At 35.8% G+C, this 22,192-nt stretch overlaps 1 pseudogene; it reads left to right on the top strand.

The window, feature by feature from the left end:
* The first annotated feature begins 969 nt into the window (after nt 1–969).
* LOC115410445 (methionine synthase-like) overlaps nt 970–22,192 on the top strand; it is a 22,043-nt pseudogene continuing 820 nt past the window's right edge.

Below are 22,192 nucleotides of genomic sequence, written 5' to 3'. Positions count from 1 at the left end.
AAAGAAGACAGGAGGAAAAATGGAAGAAAAAAGAAGAAAGGAAAACAAAAGAAGAAATGAGGAAAAACAAGATAGGCGGAAAAACAAAAGAAGAAAAGCAGAAGAAGAAAAGAGGAAAAGGGAAAAGAAAGGAGGAAATGAGACTAAGAAGAAAAAAGGAGGAAAAACGGAGGAAAAAGAAGAAAGGAGGAAAAACAGAAGAAGAAAAGAGGAAAGAGGAAAAGAAAGGAGGAAAAATGAGATAAACAAGAAGAAAGGAGGAAAACAGAGGAAAAAAAGAAGACAGGAGGAAACAGAGGAAAAAAGAAAGGAGGAAAAACAGAGGGAAAAAAGAAGAAAGGAGGAAAAACAGAGGGGGAAAAGAAGAAAGGAGGAAAAACAGAGGAAAAAGAAGAAAGAAGGAAAAACAGAGGAAAAAAGAAGAAAGGAGGAAAAACAGAAGAAGAAAAGAGGAAAGAAAAAAAGGAAAAATTAGATAAACAATAAAAATAAAACAAAAAATAAAAGTTGAAAAAACAGATAAAAATAAGACAGTATTAAAACGATTGGAGGAAAACAGAGGGAAAAAGCAAAAGGAGGAAAAAAAACAGAGGAAAAAATGAAGAAAGGAGGGAAAAACAGAGGATAAAATAGGTGTAAAAGATTGGGGGGGGGGAAGAAAGGAGGAAAAACAGAAGAATGGAGTAAAAAAGAAGATGTAGGAAAAACAAAAGAAAAAAAGGAAAAACAGAGGAAAAAAGAAGACAGGAGGAAAACAGAGGAAAAAAGAAGAAAGGAGGAAAAACGCAGGAAAAAAGAAGAAAGGAGGAAAAACAGGAAAAAAAGAAGACAGGAGGGAAAACAGAAGACAGGATGTTAAAAACAGAAAACGAAGAAAGGCGGAAGAAGAAGGAGGAGGTGCTTTATTGTGAGTTCCTCGGCCGGATGTGTCCGTTCCTCATTGGTGGTCCGTGTGCGCGTGTCCGTCCCTCCATCCGTCCGTCCGTCTGTCTGTGTGTTTCATTGAAGTTGTTGGTGGAACTTTGTGCTCCAGGATTCTTCTCCGTTCTCTCCTCGGACGAACCGCGGGCCTGTTTTCGAGGCTGGCCCTGGACAAGATGGCTCCGACGGACGCCGTCCACGGACAGCCCGCAGACGCCGGTAAATACAGCCCGGGCTGCGCGCGGGTTCCGCCGTGTTTACAGGCTCGTTCCGTGGAGCTCCAGTCCACTCGTACACGTGTGTTTATGTCTGCGTGGAAGTGGCTGAATAAAGCTGTTAGTGGTCCGTGGTGTGGACTGTTAGCTAAGATGACAGCATAAATGACAGTAGGTGAACCTGGTGGACTGTCAATCATTCCAGACCTGCACGAGCTCCGCAACAGACTCAGTCATATTTTAATGAACCCTTGAAAACATACAAGTGTTTTATAGGCAACTTCCTACTGAAATTTCCTCTACATTTATCATTTTCCAAGCGATTTATCACCATTTATGATCATATTAAGCATCCACAACCATTGTCATTTGTCAGATTATATAAATAAATGAATTTTATGGGATTTATCACCCTTTATGATCATATTATTGTCTGCATTTTTACATTTTTCAGTGTAAACCTGATATTTTCCTATATTTAACCCTTTCATGCATAGTGGTCACTACAGTGGACAGATATTCTCCAGCTGTTCTCTTGTATACTCATGGGTTTAGTTGTTTTAATTCCATGTCCTCCTGAGACCCAGCAATGCATTTTTGTCCTCTGCAGGGGACTAAAGTTTGACAGTTTTAATAATAATAATAATAATAATAATAATAATAATAATAATAATAAAATGCTGCTCATTGCAAAGGATATTCTATTAAAAAAAATAAATAAATGAATATAAGTTTAAAAATGTATCTGAAAAAACTGTTGCATTATGCAGTTTCCAATCAAGATGACTGTTAAATATAAAAAAAGCTAAAGATTTTCACTTTCCTGGATCTCAAGAGGATATCAGCCAACACAGTGGACGCTCATACATCATCTACACTGACATTCAGACCATTAATGTAACTTTGCTGTTCTTGATAAACCTGATCTGCATTAACATATTTGAATGTAAATCAACTGCTAATTTTCTCAAACAAAAAGTTTTTGTTTTTTGTTTTTTTTTTTGCGTATTATCTCCATAACTAGTATTAGAATATGACAAAATGTGAGAAAACATCAGATTAGCTGCATTAAAAATGTTTTTATTTCATAGTTTTCACACAGTATATCACCTTATGATGATGGGTTTTAAATATATGTGTCTTTGCTTCAAAAATTTAATGCATGCTGTCCAGCTGAGTGGACATTTTTGTAACTCAGTGAAAAATAGGTTCATAAAAAAATTCAATCGCACTATTTTTTTTTTTTTTTTCATGCCTAAAGAGGAATAAAAACACTCAGGAAAAAAAAAATCTTGGTTAAGGTTCTCATAATTCATGTATGAAAGGGTTAATTCACTGATCATGTACATGTTCATTTAATATTAGTGTTACTTAAAAGGTTATTACATCAAAACAGAAAAAAGTGCAGAAAAAGTGAGTTTTTCATCTTCAGTGTAAGCATCCACAATCATTATCATTGCTCAAATTACATGAATAAATTAATTTTCTGGGATTTATCACCATTTATGATCATATTAAGCATCCACAACCATTGTCATTTGTCAAATTACATGAATAAATGAATTTTATTTGATTTATCACCATTTATGATCATATTATAGTCTGCATTTTGCATTTTTTCCCGTGTAAACCAGATATTTTCCTATATTTAATTCACTGATCATCCACATGTTTATTAAATATCAGTGTTACTTAAAAGGTTATTACATTAAAACAGAGAAAACTGAAGAAAAAGTGAGTTTTTCATCTTCAGTGCAAGCATCCACAACCATTATTTGTCAAATTACATGAATACATGAATTTTATGGGATTTATCATCATTTATGATCATATTATGCTCTGCATTTAGCATTTTTCGGTGTAAACCAGGTATTTCCTTATATTTTATTTACTTTTTACTCATAAAAACCCAGTGCTTCTTTTGTGGCAATTCCCAAATGAATTTTTTGTATATTTAACCTTATGTGATTTATCACCATTTATTGTAATATTATCCTCTTTATTTCATGTTTTTCCGGTGAAAATCTGGTATTTTCCTATATTTAATTCACTGATCATCTCGGATCAGTTGATGAGTAAAATTGAGGGATATTACATTAGAATTAGAGAAAACTGAAAAAAACAAAACAAAACAAAAACATGTGTCCATCCACTGTCATTGATCCAACTCCATGGGTTTTACTGGTGATTCAATGTTTCAATTTTTCTTGATTTTATTAATTCTTCTGCTTATTTTATCCATTTTATTTATCATTTTGTAAATTTTCTTATTCAGTTTTGTTCATTTTGTTCCCCTTTTTTAAAAATATTTTTTTCTTTAAATTACTTCAGTTTGTGGCTTATTTTCTTCATGTTACTTATTTTGTTTTATTTTTAATTGATTACTTTGGTTATTTTTTTCATTTTGTTCCCTATTTTATTCATTTTTTCTTTATTTTACTAAATTCTGTACTGATTTTTTCTGCATTATTTATTATTTTGTGCATTCTTTATTTGTTTTAGTTCATTTTATTTATTAATATATATTAAAAAAACAAAAACAGCAAGTGTTTCCATCCACTGTCATTGATCCAACTCCATGGGTTTTACTAGTGAATTAATAGTGTAGAAGATGACAGTGTTTCCATGGTAACTACGGCGCCTCTGAGCATCCAAATGGGTCATATCTGATGACCATGAAAAGACGAATACCTGTATTTTACACCAATTATTTACATGTATTGATAGGATTAATGGATCAGCAGGTATTAAACAGTTTAGTTCAGTCTATGCTTCGGTCGTCATCGGCTGTTTGAGGTTTATTATCTGGTGTCTTTTCGGTTCCAGAATGCATTTCTGCAGAGTCTGAGCTACGAGCAGTGCTGCAGCAAAGGATCATGGTCCTAGACGGCGGGATGGGAACGATGATCCAGCAGCATAAGCTCGAAGAGAAGGATTTTAGAGGGAATGAGTTTAAAGAACATCCACGTCCACTGAAGGGCAACAACGACCTGCTGAGCCTCACACAACCACACATCATCTACAATATACACAAGGTAACACAATATACACACAACCACACGTCATCTACAATATACACAAGGTAACACAATATACACACAACCACACGTCATCTACAATATACACAAGGTAACACAATATACACACAACCACACGTCATCTACAATATACACAAGGTAACACAATATACACACAACCTGACATCATCTACAATATACACAAGGTAACACAATATACACACAACCTGACATCATCTACAATATACACAAGGTAACACAATATACACACAACCCCACGTCATCTACAATATACACAACGTACACGTATCATCTATAACATACACACAATGTGCACACATCATCTATAGCACACACACAATATGCACACATCATCTATCACATACACACAATGTACACAAATCATCTATAACATATACACAATGTACACAAATCATATATAAGATACACACATCGTCTATAACATATACACAATGTACACACATCATCTATAACATACACACATCATCTATAACATATACACAATGTACACACATCATCTATAACATACACACAATGTACACACATCATCTATAACATACACACAATGTACACACATCATCTATAACATACACATAAATCCTTGTATCAGTTGTTCATGGATCATAAAACACACATGTTTAGATGTGAATTCACTGAGTGAGAGTTTGTATTTTTCTGTTATATTATTATTATTGTGTGTGTGTGCGTGTGTGTGTGTGTGTGTGTGTGTGCGCGTGTGTGTGTGTGTGTGTGTGTGTGTGTGTGTGCGCGCGTGTGTGTGTGTGTGTGTGTTGGACATCCTGTCAGACCTGTACTGCCGTCCCACTCTGACCTCTCACTGGTTCAGATGTTGTGTTTAACCACAGAGCTCAGCGCTGTCCACAGGAGAACAACAGTGTGTCCACTGTCCACTGTGGTGTCTGTGGATTATACAGAGAAAACACTCCACGTCCACTCTGGTGGAATGGAGCTCAGTACGTCAGCAGCACCAGCTCTTTACTAATGTGTCTGTAGTCTCTGTAGTTGTAGATATGTGGATGTTTTTTCACTTCCAGTTTTCACACATTTCCTCACATCATTTGTTGATTGATTGTAAATATTTGGGGTAAACTTAGGGAAGAGTCGTGTCTTTTATGCTAAAAAAATCCTTTAAAATCCTGAGCTCATGGAAAATTGTGAGATACAAACATATGATGCTTTGCTGCATCAGAATCAGAAGAAATGATATATATACGTATATTAGAGAGAGAGAGAGAGAGAGAGAGATGGTATATACGCCTCACAGACATACAGAGTATGGCCACGCCCCCACCGCTCACTTACTCTTCACAGTACGTGTACACTGGAAAAAATCTGAATCTTACTCAGTGTGTTTTTCTCATTTCTAGTAAAAATATCTCATGACATTTAAAATAAGACATAATCACCGAAAGAGTACCTTTTCTGTGAGAAATGAATGAATGGTTTATTTTTGGTTTGCACAGTAATCACCACACACAGTACAACAACCACCATAAACACAAAAACCAAAAAAAAGGAAGCAGAAGCTTATTTTTACCTCTCCTTTTTACCTGACACACCGCTTACATTAAATTAAATGTGTACATCATGGAGGATTCACATTATAACAAAAGAATCAGTAACAACAAAAACCCTTCTACCATCTCCACTTAATATTCCTGAATGATCTTATACTTCAGACATTTTTTAAACTTTGTCAGAGAATTGAACAACTTAAATTCATCATCAAGATATAAGAGCTGATTTTTAGACAGTAGACCTTGAACATGTTATTTCAAGAAATCTTACCAAGATAATTTTCACTTGATCATTGGCAGGTTTTTTTTGCTTAATTCAAGCAAAAATATCTTGTTTTTTTACTCATTTATTTATTTATTTATTTATTGAACTTGTTTTTAGAGGAGCATTTTTTCCAGTGTATGATAAACCTACACAATGACATATTCCCAAAATACCATGACACTGATGTCTAAGTATTGTTTTTCACCATCACACACCCATATTATAAGATACAGTGATTCGTTCCGTTTGTTCTGACCTGGTAGCGGACACGGGTTCATTGCTTGTTGTTTTCATGGTTGTTGCTGCTGTGGCATTCCCATTCCCACAATGCACTTTGTGACAAAATTTCTGAAAAGGCCCGACTGACATTTTGGTTTCATATGTAAACAGACGAATGGCTTGTGATAGAGTCACATGAGGGAAGTGTTTCAGGTGTATGAGCATGGACAGACTAATGGATTAGTCATGATTAGGATATCACTGGAGTTTTACACATTTGAAGAAGAATTTGTGATGAAAGTCAAACACAGCTTAAAGTGAAGGGTGTCATTGTGTTTCCATGGCTGTGTTTGTGTGTGTTTTGTGTTAAACTTTGTGCTCTGTGTGTGTTACAGGAGTACCTCCAGGCTGGAGCTGATATCATAGAGACCAACACATTCAGCAGTACGTCCATTGCTCAGGCCGACTACGGACTGGAACACATGGTACGCATTTAATAATTATATAAAAATCACAATAAATCCACCAATAAAGTAAACACCCAAAGCACATTTTTAACTCGGTTAGGGTTAACCTTAACCCTAACCCTTTGCATATTATGCACACTTTGTACTTTGTGTTATAAAAAGTCATATTATTTTTCACAATTTGTTTTAGGTCAGAATTTAAAAGGTTTTTATTTTTGTATGATTTTTAAAATTCTGACCCATCCACTAAAATCAGAACACTGTAAACTGGAAAAGCACTCGGAGAGCACAGACCTCCTCCAAGGCAGATCAGTCGTGCTGCCCCCCCATCACCACCAAAATTTTATCATTTGTTCCTTGTGCCAGTATCAACAGTTCCTGAAAATTTCATCCAAATCCAACCATAACTTTTTGAGTTATCTTGCTAAAAGACAAACAAACCAACAAACAAACAAACAGACAGACCCTGATGAAAACATAACTTCCTCGATGGAGGTAACAATGTTAAATTCCTACACTAACACCCTTCTACCAAATGAGTACAAAATGCACGCATTATAGCATTTAACATTTGACTGAGCACCAAAAAAAATCATGCATATTAACCAATATTGGTGTTAATCATTGAGGAATGCCAGGCTGCAAAATATAAAGGAAAAAAAAATCACATTTTTATGTAGTATATTAAAAAAAATGTGTTTTTGCATCAAAAATACAGTTTGTTTACATTACAAACATGGCATTTAAAGGGTTGAAAATATAACAGTTATTGAGTATTTGGTATTTTTGTTCATGGCTCAAGTTAATAAAGTAGAAGAAAATGTAAACAAGTTAAAAACGTTTTGTCATTCTTACAGCGCTGTGCAGATCATGTGCTTTAGGTGATTAGAAATGACCCCTATGGGGAGGATACTGGAGGGTTAAAACTGTTCACCTGCTCAATAAATAAATAAGTAAACTGTCACTTATCCTGACAGGTCATGTCCTGTCCCATGACTCCTGTGGTATAAACTAGTGTGTTGACAAATGGGGTTGTCTGAAATTTCCAGTAATTGATGAAAAAAACAACAACTCACTAATAAAAAATATATGGTGAGGTGACAGAGACCATCCCAATCCATAACAGACAAACTGTGGTTGTGAAACTGCAGCGCTGTGGTTCTGTTTATCTGTCACATGTTCATTGTGGTCAGTTTCAGATGCTGCAGCTCTTTCATAATTCATAGTTTGAGTTCTTGTTTGTTCAGTATTAATTGTCAGCCTTGTAAATCACAGCTGGACTGACTGTACATATCCAGACCAAGGAAAATAAAATTCTCCCTTTGTGCAGTAATCTACACCTGGATTTACTGCCTCTGTCCATAATAATATACATTATATAGACTAAATGTCCTCTAAAATTAACGTTTCTTTGCCACATAGTATAGCAAACTATTACATGATCAAAAACTAATTAATTTTAGCAAAAAAAATGTCTCTGTTTTGAATGTCTGGGGTCTCCAGAAATTTGTGATGTTAAAATGGGGTCACGAGCCAAAAAAGGTTGAAAAGCACTGCACTAAGGTCTTCTAACCGAACAGTCCCAAAAAATATGGAAGTGGTTGAAGTCGCTACATACTTTATGAAGTTTCCCTTGGCAAAGCAAATTAGTTCAGCACAAAAAGGCAGCCAGACCACCATTCTGCTGTTATGATGCTGGACAAGACAAGTTAGAAAAACAAACAAACAAAAAAACAAAATTAACAAAATTACTGATATCTCCCAAAATATTGGTCCTATCAACTTGCTGTTTTTGCTAGTCTGTTCCTTGACCAAAAATACATAAGTATGATAAACTGCAGCTGTCAGCTCTGTACAGATTTAGTGTGATACCCAAGACACACAGAGTCCACTTCCTTTTTATAATATTGGATAAATATGCATGAAAATGTACTCTGTGACCGTTAGCTTTGATGAACTACAGAATTCCATACACTTTTCACCCACTTCTGTGACCTCGCCCTTATCTTCCTCATTGCTACAAGGTTCTCTGTGAACCCGACGGATACACACTGCCACGGTTTCCCAGAAGTCCGTGCAAAGCCACATGCATATAGTGCTGAATCACGCCGTTGTTTGCTGTAATCTGAGGTGACAATGCACAGACCCACCTAAAACAGTATCAGTGTGTAGGTGAACATACGACTGATGGAAGGCGCCATTACGTCACTGTTTACACTGGAATTCCATCCATATCTACGAAGAACACAAACAAAACACAGTCCTCCATCTAAAAACAAATCCACATGTTTGACCAAACTCCACTTGTTTGCATTGATGTCCTCTGTTAGTCTGTGTGAGTAGATTTGTGCATTTTAGGTCAGAGTTCAGTCCGTCCTCTTTGTGGATGTAAATCTAATCAAGTCGACTTATCTCTGTCTGAGTCTGAGCAAATCCACAAATGGGAGTTTGTTCTTTCACATGACATCCTCCACCTGGTGCTTCATTATTTTTATGCAATCTGAACATGTTCCTAACATAAACAGGTAGATACAATCTACAATACACCACACTGACAAAAGTATGTGGACACACTGAATTCAGGTGTTTCATTTCTAACAGGGGTCTGGGATACAAAACCATGATGACTAACAGGGGTGTGTGTAGGCAAAAATTTGGTGATATAATACAAATCACAATACTAGGATCTGGTGATGTCCCAATCTGGATTTTTTTGCTTGCGATCTGATTTTTTTAGGAGTAGTTTTGCCGATACCGATCCAATACTGACTTTTTACAATGAAATTTTGATTTAAATTTGGAGTCATTATTTATAGATTATTATGCTATTATTTTACTTGAGATCACATTTTGGCTGAATGTGGAACCTGAACTAAAACAAGTATGACACCTTTGACTCTTAATAACTTTAGTATAATTTTTGCACTTTGCACAGTTTTGGCCCACGGGTCGTATGTTTGCCGCTGCTGTAGTGTGTCTATGGACGGGTCCATCCAGGTATTATATGGGGGTGCGTTCCATGCTGTATGTTAGTGATGTGCACGTCAGGGTGTTACTTGCAGGTTGGACTGGGGCGGTCAATTTATGTATTTATTTATTCATTTATTTATTTATTTATTTATTTATGTCAGTTTATTTGCGGGGCGGGTTTGGTCGGGTCAAATAATTCCACAAAAGCCCCGCGGGTTAAAAAAACCTGACTCGTGCATCACTACCGGACCATAAAGCAGGGGTGGGCAATCCTGGTCCTCGAGGGCCGGTATCCTGCATGTTTTTGATGTTTCCCTCTTCCAGCACTCCTGAAGGTCATTATCAGGCTTCTGCAGAGCTTGATGATGGGGTTATCATGTGAACCAGGTGAGTTGGAAGAGGGAAACATCTAAAACATGCAGGATACTGGCCCTCGAGGACCAGGATTGCCCACCCCTGCCATAAAGTGAAAGTGAAACCTATAGATATTTTACTAATTCCTCTAAGCCTCCCGCTGCAAAATTTTCCTTTTCCCTCTCTTCGGAAACTTTAATTTGAGGGGGCAGGACGTTTGCCCCGCCCCAGAACCCTAAAAGATCTTGTGAACGCTAATGAGGCTGCTGAGGCTGTTCTTGTCTTTCACAGACGGTCTATTATAAAAGCAAAGAAAAGAAAAGGTTAAAAGACTTTCAATAATAGAATGATTAAAAACTATGTAAAATAGGTGTAGAAACGTTAAGAGTCCAGCTTTGTCCCTCTGTCTGTTTTTCATTCATTTCATTGTCCTTCACATTCCCTGTTTTCTGCTGGTTCTGTTACAGGCCTACCGTCTGAACAAGGCGTCTGCAGAGCTGGCGAGGAGAGCCGCAGACGACGTGTCCAAACAAACCGGTAACTGGAATCTCACCCGTCGCAGCTGTAGCCACGACATGAGCCATTTCTTAAGCAGTGTGTGGCGTTTGTGTGACGGTGCGGGTCTCCTGTAACGAGTGTGTTGGCGTGTTTTCAGGTTGTAAACGCTACGTGGCGGGTGCGGTCGGTCCAACCAATAAAACCCTGTCTGTGTCACCGTCGGTGGAGAGGCCGGACTTCAGGAACATCAGTACGAGCAGCTGTTCATCGCTTACGAACATGTACATTAGTATTACAGCAGCCACAGTGAGTGGTGTGTGATTGAAGTGTGTGTCCTGTGCAGCGTTCGATGAACTGGTGGAGGCCTATTCAGAGCAGGTCCGAGGTCTATTGGACGGAGGAGCTGACATCCTATTGGTAGAAACCATCTTTGACACAGCTAACGCTAAGGTAACGTCACGTATGTTCATTCACTGACAAAGCAGTTGACCTTTTTCATACTTCCCGGAAATACGTAATCGTTAGTGATGTCCCGATCTGGATTTTTTTGCTTCCAATCCAATTTTTTTTAGGATTAGTTTTGCTGATACTGATCCGATGCATACTTTTGACAATGAAATTTTGCTTCAAATGTGAACTCATTATTTATAGGTTATTATGCCATTATTTTACTTGAGATCACAACTGGGCTGAATGTAGAATCTGAACTGAAACAACTACGACACCTTTGACTCTTAATAACTTTAGTATAATTTTTGCACTCTTCAGTGTCGTAGATCAGGGCTGTTCAGGTTTCACATTCAGCCCAATTTAATCTCAAATAAGTATAATGGCAGTAAAATAATAACATAAATGCCTGTAAATAATATTTTTTCTTTTTGTTTTAGTGCAATAAAAAATATGAAGTTAAGAAAATATTTACATTTACAAGCTATCCAAACAAAAAAGATGTGAATAACCTGAAAAAATGTAAATTTCTTAAGAAAAATAAGTGCAATTTTTGACAAAATTATACCTCAACTTATCATTCATACATGTGCATTACACACAATGTTACACAGATGTTTGGGAAAAGAAGTTGTATTGTTAAAATTTTGGAAGTGGGATCTAAAATAATAATAATTTCTACAGTATTATGCTTCAACAGGATCTGGGAATAGTTGTGATCTGTTGGTTGGAGTTGAAGTTACAGAAACAGATTTTCTTTTTCTTTTTTTTTTCTTATTTATTTATTGCTTTTAATAACTTCCTCTGATGTGTATATATTGGGTTTATACAGATATTTACACACATTTTACATTCTTTCATATATACTGTACATGTGTACTGTAGGCTCATTTTTTCATGTCTACAGAAGCAGATTTTCAGATTTTAATGTCATGACCTCTTGTTCTCATTCCAGGCTGCACTGTTCGCCATCGACCTGCTGTTTGAGAAGAGCTACCAAAGGAAACCCATATTTGTAAGTTTATCCCTGTGTTAAAAATCCCCCTTTAAATGTTGACAAGAGGAGCAAACAGAGAGAGAAAATGTCTGTTTTGTAAAAATATCCACATTATTTTGGACAAGGCATTAAACAACATGATCTAACAGAGGAATTCTGACCAGTTGTTTACATGTTTTATCTGTATAGTGGAACCTCGCAGTACCAGTTTAAATCCTTCCATGACTGTACTTGTTTTGCAATTTGCTCTTTTCATGAATCAGTTTCCCCATTGAAATGAACTGAAGTATAATTAGTCCATTCCAGCCCCCAAACACCACTCAAAAATGACCCAAAAACAACCCTAAAACAATCAAAAAACCATTCAAAAACCACTCAAAAAATTACCCCAAAACCACCCAAAAATCACCAAAAAAACCACCCAAAAATTATCCAAAACTACCCTAAAACAACCCCAAAACCATTCAAAAACCACACAAAAATTACCCAAAAACCACCCTAAAATCATCCAAAAAACACTCAAAAGTTATCCAAATACTACCCTAAAACAACCCAAAAAACACAAAAAAACCCCTACCCAAAAACATCCTAAAAACAATCAAAAACGGCCCCAAAACAACAAATAACCCAAAAAACAGTCCAAAACCACTCAAAAAACACCTAAAAACCACCTAAAAGTAACCCCAAAATAACCCAAAAATCACCCAAAAACTACCAAAAAAACACCCAAAAACTACCAAAAAACTACCAAAAAAACACCTAAAAACTACCCAAAAAACACCCCAAAACTACCCAAAAAAACACCTAAAAACTACCCAAAAACACCCAAAAATGCCTAAAAACTACCCAAAATACACCCAAAAACTACCCAAAATACACCCAAAATACAGCAGAAAACCACCCAAAAAACACCCAGAAACTGCCCAGAAAACACCTAAAAACTACCCAAAAAACACCCAAAAACTGCCCAAAAAACTACCCGAAAACACACCTAAATACCACCCAAAAAACACCTAAAAACTACCCAAAAAACACCCAGAAACTGCCCAAAAAAACTACCCGAAAACCACCCAGAAACTGCCCAAAAACTATCAAAAAACTACTCAAAAACCATCCAAACTATGCAAAAAAAAACCCAAACTACCCAAAAATCACTTTTTTTTTTAAAGCTGAAAAAGTGCAGTTGGACAGAAAATAATTATTTTCTCAGGAGTAGAATCTCCTTTCAGTAAAACGTCAGGTAGAATTTCTGGCGTTTTCTCTCTTTTCACTTGATTTGTTTTTTCTGGCCTCAGTGTCTCACAGGTGGTTTTATTATAAACCTCTCCAGAGAAACCTGCTTTGTTCTGCTTTTTAAAATGCTCTGAAAATGCGCCAGACCATTGTCATTAAAAAAAGCAGCGGTTGGACCTGTACTTAATTTGCTCGTACGGTGGTGGTATTTCCACACATAAACCCTCCAGAGCACCAGTACTGCCAGGTTCTACTGTTTCTATAGTGTGCATAATGAAGATGTGCTCCAGATCTCAGGGACCATCGTGGACCGAAGTGGACGGACTCTGTCGGGTCAGACGGGCGAGGCCTTCGTGGTCAGTGTGTCTCACGCTAAACCTCTGTGGTGAGTTGACGTTCGCCACGGTAACGACACAGTATGAGCGGTCCTGGTCTGGACTCTGAACCTGGTTGGACTCATGGGTCGGGGTTTCATTTCAGTATCGGTCTGAACTGCGCTTTAGGAGCCACGGAGATGAGGCCCTTCATCGAGGCCATCGGAAAATGCACCACGGCTTTTATTCTGTGTTACCCCAACGCAGGTAATGACACAAAAAAACTTAAACCAGGCAACAAAATCTGTGAATCATTCGTTTTTTTCCATATTCAATTGAGAATCCACAATCGGAAAATGAAAAAACGACTCGTTATTTCATTATTCATGTACAAATCAAAAATCAGCAAATGAGTTGTTTCTCATTCTTTTCATTGTATGCACAAGTTAAACATTGGAAATAAGCAAATGGACCAAATGTGGGGTTTCATGTTGACATTTTTGATATCCGATTTGGTATGACCCGGAAGTTACCGACTTCTTCGTGTGTTTCGTGAAGTGTCTTCTACTTAGATTGTCGACCATGGATGCACTGTATTAAACAAAACAATACCTGGAGGATCCTGACCATTTTTTCAGTTGTCATGTCGTCCTCCAGAGTAATGCGTTTGCTGCCTCTGAATAACACGAAATTCTCCATTATCGCAGAATGCATTAGACAGAATACTAGCAAACTCACGACTGTCCAGATCAACACACCAAGAAGTCAGTAACTTCCGGGTCATACCAAATCGGATATCAAAAATGTCAACATGGAACCCTACATTTGATTCATTTGCTTATTTCCAGTTTTTAATTTGTGTGTACAATCAACAGAATGAAAAACAACTCATTTTTTGATTTGTACATGAATCCTACTATAATGGACGTTCTGTGTCCGGCGTGTGTGTGTCCGGTTCGTGTTTTTCTGACGCATGTCCCAATGTTGCAGCACGGGAGGGCGTACAGGTGCAATGCCGCTGTTGCACTACGGGAGGGCGCTATCATACAATGGCACCACAGGTACAGTGCCCCTAGTAATGAAATAATTAGTAATTCTTTCGTTTTCCGATTGTGGATTCTCAATTGAATATGTAAAGAACGAATGATACACAGATTCATCAAACTCATTTCAGTTCAGGTTCCACATTCAGACCAGTATGATCTCAACTTGACTGCACCAGTAACATAATAACACAATAACCCAGAAATATTTATGTTTATGTTGTTGAATTATTATGTTTATGATCGTCTACATGATCAGTGCCTTAAATGTGGAAAAACACCAGATTTTCACTGAAAAATACATAATTTAAAGGGTAATATTTAAAGAAATGGTGATAAGCCATTTAGGAATGGTTAAATGAAGGAAAGTAATTACTTATTTCATGTAGTAGATGTTTGTTTTCAAGATGAAAACTCACTTTTTCTAAATTTTCTCAGTAATAATCCTTGAGTTTATTCTGATATTCTACCTGATCAGTAAATTAAACAGGAAAATATCCTGTATATTATTTTATATATAAAATATTTTTGCTGAAAAAGTCATTTTTTCTTCAGTGTTCTCTGTTTTGATAAAATAACCTTTGAATTTACTCTGAACATCTACATGATCAGTAAATGAACTCTGTAAAGCCTGAACCATTAAATCATTGACAGAAAATTCCAGTTCTTTGAACCTGGAGCCTTTATTGGTCCTTCTGAACAACCAAAAAAATGTTTTTCAAACATGTATGATTTTCAGTTATGTATCGTATTTAATACATCAGGTCTCAATGCTCAAATATTATTATTTTTGAATGAACAAAAACATAATATAACACAAACATGTCTAATAATTGGTAATTCCTTTTCAAAATTGTCAAAGTTCTGCCTCCTTTCTCATTAATGACAGTCTTATTCTTGTTATTCTTCTTTTAAGTTTTATCTATTCTTCTGTATTTTATTTATTTTTAAATTTTTAAATTTTTAATTTTATTTTAACAGTTGTTCTATGTTTTTTAATCTATTCTTGTTTTTTACTCTGTTATTTTGGTTTTTGTTTATTTTTCTGTACAGCACTTTGGTCCACTGTGGTTGTTTTTAAGTGCTTTACAAATAAAGTTGGATTGGATTGGGCTTGTCGTGTCATTAGAAAGGCCTCTGGTGAATGAACTCCTCCCCCCTGGTGGATTATCTGTGTATTGCATGTATCTAATTGTATACATCAGGTTTTTCAAGAAGAAAATATCATACTGATCATGTAGAGGGCTTCAAAATTCGTGTATCAAATATGATTGGTTTGGCAATATAGGGTTAAATATAGAAAAATCTCAGATTTTCACCAAAAAAAAGCAGAGGGTAATATAAATAATAATATATAAATAGTGATGAATCAAGGACAGTTTCGTTGTAGAAAAAACTTTGTTTGGATCTCGCCACAAAAATAGTTGACGTCATGTTTCCTCTTGTGTCCGATCTGTCAGGATGTTGTAATGATATCACTTATGAGTGGTTGTTTTCATTATTTTACTTTTTTGTATTTGTTTTATTTTTTATTTAGGTTTACCCAATACATTCGGAGGCTACGATGAAACACCAGATGTAACAGCATCCAATCTCAAGGTTGGACTCATAAAGGAACAGTTCAGTTTATAACAGTTAGTTTTGTTTAGTTTTACTATCTTTTATACTGATTTTACCAACTTTTAGTCCATTTAAGCTATTTTAAAGTGTTTTTTCTATACTTTAGAGCACAGGTGTCAAACAAGCGGCCCGGGGGCCAAAACCGGCCCGCCAAAGGGTCCAATCTGGCCCCTGGGATGAATTTGTGAAATGCAAAAATCACATTGACGATATTAACAGTCAAGGATGTTAAAATCATTTTAGGTCAGACCAGTAAAATACTATCATAATAGCCTATAACTAATGAAAACCATACATTTTCCTCTTTGTTTAAGTGTAAAAAAAATAAATAAAATAACATCTACAGACTAGCCTTTTACAATAATGTGAATAACCTGAAATGTCTTAAGAGAAGTATGTGGAATTTTAACGATATTCTGGCTGTTATTAATGTTTGTGTATTTTGTAGATCCACTGTGATCTGTAAGTTGGGATGAACATGAATAAATGATTAACTAAGGTGTAATATTGTTAACATTGCACTTATTTTTCTAAAGAATTTTCAGGTTGTTCATATTTGTTCATGTTATGTTCAAGTACAGTTTGTAGATGTAAACAGTTTCATTACAGAATTTTTCTTTTTCAGTCAAAAACATAGACAAAACTTTGGAGTTGGCATTATTTATAAGTTCTTATCCTATTATTTATATCGGGGGTGTCAAACTCATTTTAGTTCAGGGCCATATTCAGCTAAATTTGATCTGCAGTGGGCCGGACCAGAAAAATAATAACATAATAATCTATAAATAATGACAACTCCAAATTTTTCTCTTTGTTTTAGTGTAAAAAAAAACCCCATTAAATTATGAAAATACTTACTTTTATAAACTATCCAAAAAAAAAAAAAAAACCTTGAAAAAACTGAAATTTAAATTAAACATAAGAAAATGTAGTGCAATTTTAACAATATTATTCATGAACTTATCATTTGTCCATGTGCATTATGGATCAGATTTACAAAGACACTAAACACTGGAGAAACAGGCAGAAAAGAGTTGAAATTGGGCTGAATTTTCTTTAGACAGTTCAGGTTGTTCATATTTGTTCAGGTTATTCACATTTTCTTGTTTCAGGATAGTTTGTAAATGTAAATATTTTCATAATTAATGTTATTTATTGCACTAAAACAAAAAAAATTAAGTTAATTCTAGATGTTTTTGGCTTAATTCAAGATTTTTTTACTAAATTGAAGATTGTTTGTTTTGTTTTGCTTAATTCAAGACTTTTTTACTTAATTGAAGATTTTTTTTGGCTTAATTCAAGATTTTTTTTTTACGTAATTGAGATTTTTTTGGCTTAATTGAAGATTTTTTGCTAAATTTGAGATTTTTTTGGCTTAATTGAAGATTTTTTGCTAAATTTGAGGGGGTTTTTTTGGCTTAATTGAAGATTTTTTTTACTTATTTGAAGATTTTTTTTTGGCTTAATTGAAGATTTTTTTGAACTTAATAGAAGATTTTTTGGCTTAATTCAAGATTTTTCCTTAATTCAAGCTTGATTTTTTTTTTTTGCTTTATTCATTCAAGACTGTGGAATTTTTGCACTTTGCAAAAACATCCCAGGGGCCAAACTGGACCCTTTGGCGGGCTGCATTTGGTCCCCGGGCCGCATGTTTGACACCCCTGATTTATATTATTTTACTGGTCCGGCCCACTGGTTTACCCACTTTATATCATAGTAGGCTGTATGTGGCCCTTGAACTAAAATGAGTTTGACACCACAGCTTTAGAGTAATTTAGCCACATTTAAGTCTTGTTGAACTTTTCATTTGTGCTGTTGGTAGTTGTGGTCGAGTTATCGGGTAGAACTAGCGAGTGTGTTTACCAACTGACGTGGTTTTAGCTGTGGGTGTTGTGTTTGTAGGAGTTCGCCACAGACGGACTGGTGAATGTAGTCGGAGGCTGCTGTGGGACGACGCCGGCACACATCAGGTAGGCGTCACGTTCACCAGCACAAACCACATGATATGTATTTATGCTTTGATTAAACCGTCGACTTCCTGTTTCCTGCAGAGCCATATCTGAGGCCGTCAGACAGAGTCCGCCCAGAGCTCCGCCCACTGAGGTCTATGAGGACTACCTACAACTCGCAGGTACCAACGCCAACGTTTCCACCTGACTTTTTCAGCATGAACAGGGTATAGACATGATGTGTCCCAATATTTATGTCCATATAGTTTATAAACGTCAATATTTCTAGAAAATGAAAACTTTATTGGGAAAACGTCAAATAGAAGTTGCATGAGATCCAGGTTTGTCAGTTAACAAATGACGACTTACATGAATATGGACAAAAGTATGTGGACACTTTGAGTTCAGGTGTTTCTTTTCTAACAGGTGTCTGGGATATAAAATAATAATGACCAAATGACATAATATAGTTTTATATTGGGATAAATGGTGTTTATAAACTATATGGACATAAATACTGGACACATCATTTCTACAACTGTCAGATGTCCTGTTCATGATGATCTGAGATAAAAACATTAATATTTCCTTAAAGTTTAATGGTAGATTTGTCTTCCTCAGTGAGATATGATGAAAGTAGATGGTTAGTTGTGGTAGAAATTATTATTTACAGTTAGAGCAGGAAAAATATTTTAGAAATTAAGAGGTAAAACGTTGAGAATCATAGTCATGGATAAAAAAAAACAAAAAACAAAATCAGTGATCAGAGAAATTAAGTCCAAACCATGTCTGCAGCATTTTGTAAACAAAGGAAACAATTTAACCCAAACTAACTAATGCAATGATATTTATCCCACTATATTGTAGCATTAGTCATTTATTGTTTTGTAGCTCGACCCTGTTGAAAAGCAATGCCTGAATTCAATGTGTCCACATACTTTTGTCTATATGGTGTAAATCAGCCGCAAAAATTAATCCTATCAACAATAAGAGGACCTAAAATATCACTTATGTTAAAAAAAATCGTACTGAAACCATGTATGTGGCACAAGGTGAAGAAAAATGTAAAAAAAAAAAAAAAAAAAAAAAAAAAAAAAGTCCCTGTATTGTATCTTCATTTTGGCTTTTTTTTTTTTTTTTTTTTTTTTAAACAAACTGTTTTCAAACATTTAAACAAATCCAACACTTACTAATTAGTTGTATAAAGTACAGAAACAACACCCTACTATACAGTAAGTAGATGGTTAGTTGTGGTAGAAAATTATTATTTACAGTCAGAGCAGGAAAAATATTTTAGAAATTTAGAGGAAGAACATTTAAAATCATAGTCATTGATTAAAAACACAAAATGTTGACAGAAATTAAGTAAAAACCATCTCTGAAAAGATAATTTAAACCAAACTAACCAACTGTAATGATATTTATCCCAATATAAAACGATATTATGACATTAGTCATTATTGTTTTGTTAGAAAAAAAACACCTGAATTCAACGTGTCCACATACTTTTGTCCATATAGTGGATATAAATATACATATATTTTTGTAATATTGATAACTTCTTTCCTGCTACTTTAATTAAACTTGCACAGACCAACTGTAACAATACTTTCCCCTGGGATTAATAAAGTATTCTGATTCTGATGTGTGATTGGCAGGTCTGGAGCCCTTCAGAATCGGCCCTTACACCAACTTTGTAAACATCGGCGAGCGCTGTAACGTGGCCGGGTCACGCAAGTTCGCCAAACTAATCATGGCAGGAAATTATGAGGTGAGACTTTAACCCATAAAGACCCAAACATCCACCACCGTCCAAAAACATCTACTGGTCTAAACGGTTTAATACATGGTGATCCATTAATCCTATCAGTACATGTCAATAATTGGTATAAAATGCAGTTCTGCATCTTTTCATGGTCATCAGATATGACCCATTTGGACGTTCAGAGGCTCCGTAGTTACCGTGGAAACACCGTCATCTTCTCCAACATCGATTCACCAGTAAAACCCATGGAGCTGGATCAGTGACAGTGGATGGACACACTGGGTTTATGTTCAGTTAATGAGGGATTTTGATGAAGAAGTCACTTTTTCTTCAGTTTTCTCTGTTTTAATGGACTAATCCTTGAATTACTCTGATATTTTACCTGATCAGTGAGTTAAATATAAGGAAACACCTAAAAAAAACACAGAGGATTATATTATGATAAATGCTGATAAATCATTTTGTAAAGGTTATATGTGGCGAGAAATTAATTTTTTCATGTAGTTTAATCAGTGACATTGGTTGTAGATATTTGTTTTGAAGACAAAGTCAGTTTTTCGTCAGTTGCTGCTCTATTCTATTCTATTCTATTCTATTCTATTCTATTCTATTCTATTCTATTCTATTCTATTCTATTCTATTCTATTCTATATTTTTCTATTCTACACTGTATTTTTCTATTCTGTTATTTTATTCTATTCTACTTTGTTCTATTTTATTCTGTTCTGTTCTACTTCATTCTTTTCTATTCTATCTTATTCTATTCTGTTGTACTTTTTTCTGTTCTATTCTATTCTATTCTATTCTATTCTATTCTATTCTATTCTACTTTACTTTCCTCTATTCTATTCTATTCTTTTTTCTTCCATTTAGTGCCTTCTCTTCTCTTCTCTTCTCTTCTCTTCTCTTCTCTTCTCTTCTCTTCTCTTCTCTTCTCTTCTCTTCTCTTCTCTTCTCTTCTCTTCTCTTCTCTTCTCTTCTCTTCTCTTCTCTTCTCTTCTCTTCTCTTCTCCCCTCCCCTCCCCTCCCCTCCCCTCCATTCTAATGTGCATGTGCTGGTCTCCCCCCCCCAGGACGCCTTAAGCATTGCTAAAGCCCAGGTGGAGATGGGGGCTCAGGTGCTGGACATCAACATGGATGAGGGGATGCTGGAGGGGCCCGTTGCCATGGCGCGGTTCTGCAACTTCATCGCATCGGAGCCAGACATTGCACGGGTAAGAGACGGAAAAGTGGAGCAGATAGTGAGGTGTAGTTGTGTCCTGGCTGGTGATTGGTGGATATCTGCCATAAACGCTGCCCGTGGACCCTTCAGGACCCTCCCCTCTTTCACCCTCAGGTTCCTCTGTGCATCGACTCATCCAACTTCGCCGTGGATCGAGGCCGGTCTGAGATGCTGCCAGGGCAAATGCATCGTCAACAGCATCAGTCTGAAGGAAGGCGAGCAGGAGTTCCTGGTCAGAGCCGCCACGGTGAAGCGCTACGGAGCCGCCGTGGTGGTGATGGCGTTCGACGAGGAGGGGCAGGTGACCAAACAAACGCACACAAAACACCAGGGTGTACTCACTAGTCACTTTTCCATTGGACATCTGCGCAAAACGTCACCTATGTTCACTAAATGTTGAAAAAACACAAGTGCTTAATATCGGTTTTTCCATCAAACAACAAATGCGATGATTTGTTTATTTATTATCGCGAGATGACACGAGAAGTCATTCCATAAACATGGCAACGAACGTAAACATGGTGTTGATTTACAGATATATTCATTATTATTATATATTACCCCTCTATCTCGTACTAAATTAAAAAATGATTGGGTTTCCTGGTGTGTCCACACATACCGGACCATGTTTCTTTTAAAACTCTTCTTCTTCTCTTGTTATAATGTCCAGGTAGTGATTTTTTTTGTGTATTTTAGCATATTTTAAGTGTATTTTACTGTGTTTTTAACCATATGTTTGATCTATTTTTTGTGTATTTTATAATATTTTTGTGTATAGTCTGTATTTTAGTGTGACAGAGTATTGTTTCGTGTACTTGAGTGTATTTTAGTTTTTTGTTTTTGGGTTTTTTTTTTTACACATGTTTAGAGCATTTTTTCCTCTAGCGCAGAATAGTGATGTTTGTTGCGTTTCAGACGTAATTCACATTTTTATTTGATCATATTTAGCATGTTTTAGTTTACTGTAACATGTTTTTGGGTATTTTAGTATGTTTTATGTGTATTTTGCATATTTTTATGTATTTTAGAATGTTTTAGTGTATTGTAGTAAATTTTTTATGCGTACGTTAATGAGATTGAGCATATTATTTGTGTATTTTAGCATTTTTTCTTTATG

This window comes from Sphaeramia orbicularis, chromosome 19, assembly GCF_902148855.1.
Source record: "Sphaeramia orbicularis chromosome 19, fSphaOr1.1, whole genome shotgun sequence".
Lineage (NCBI taxonomy): Eukaryota > Metazoa > Chordata > Actinopteri > Kurtiformes > Apogonidae > Sphaeramia > Sphaeramia orbicularis.
This window is presented reverse-complemented; position numbering and strand designations above follow the sequence as displayed.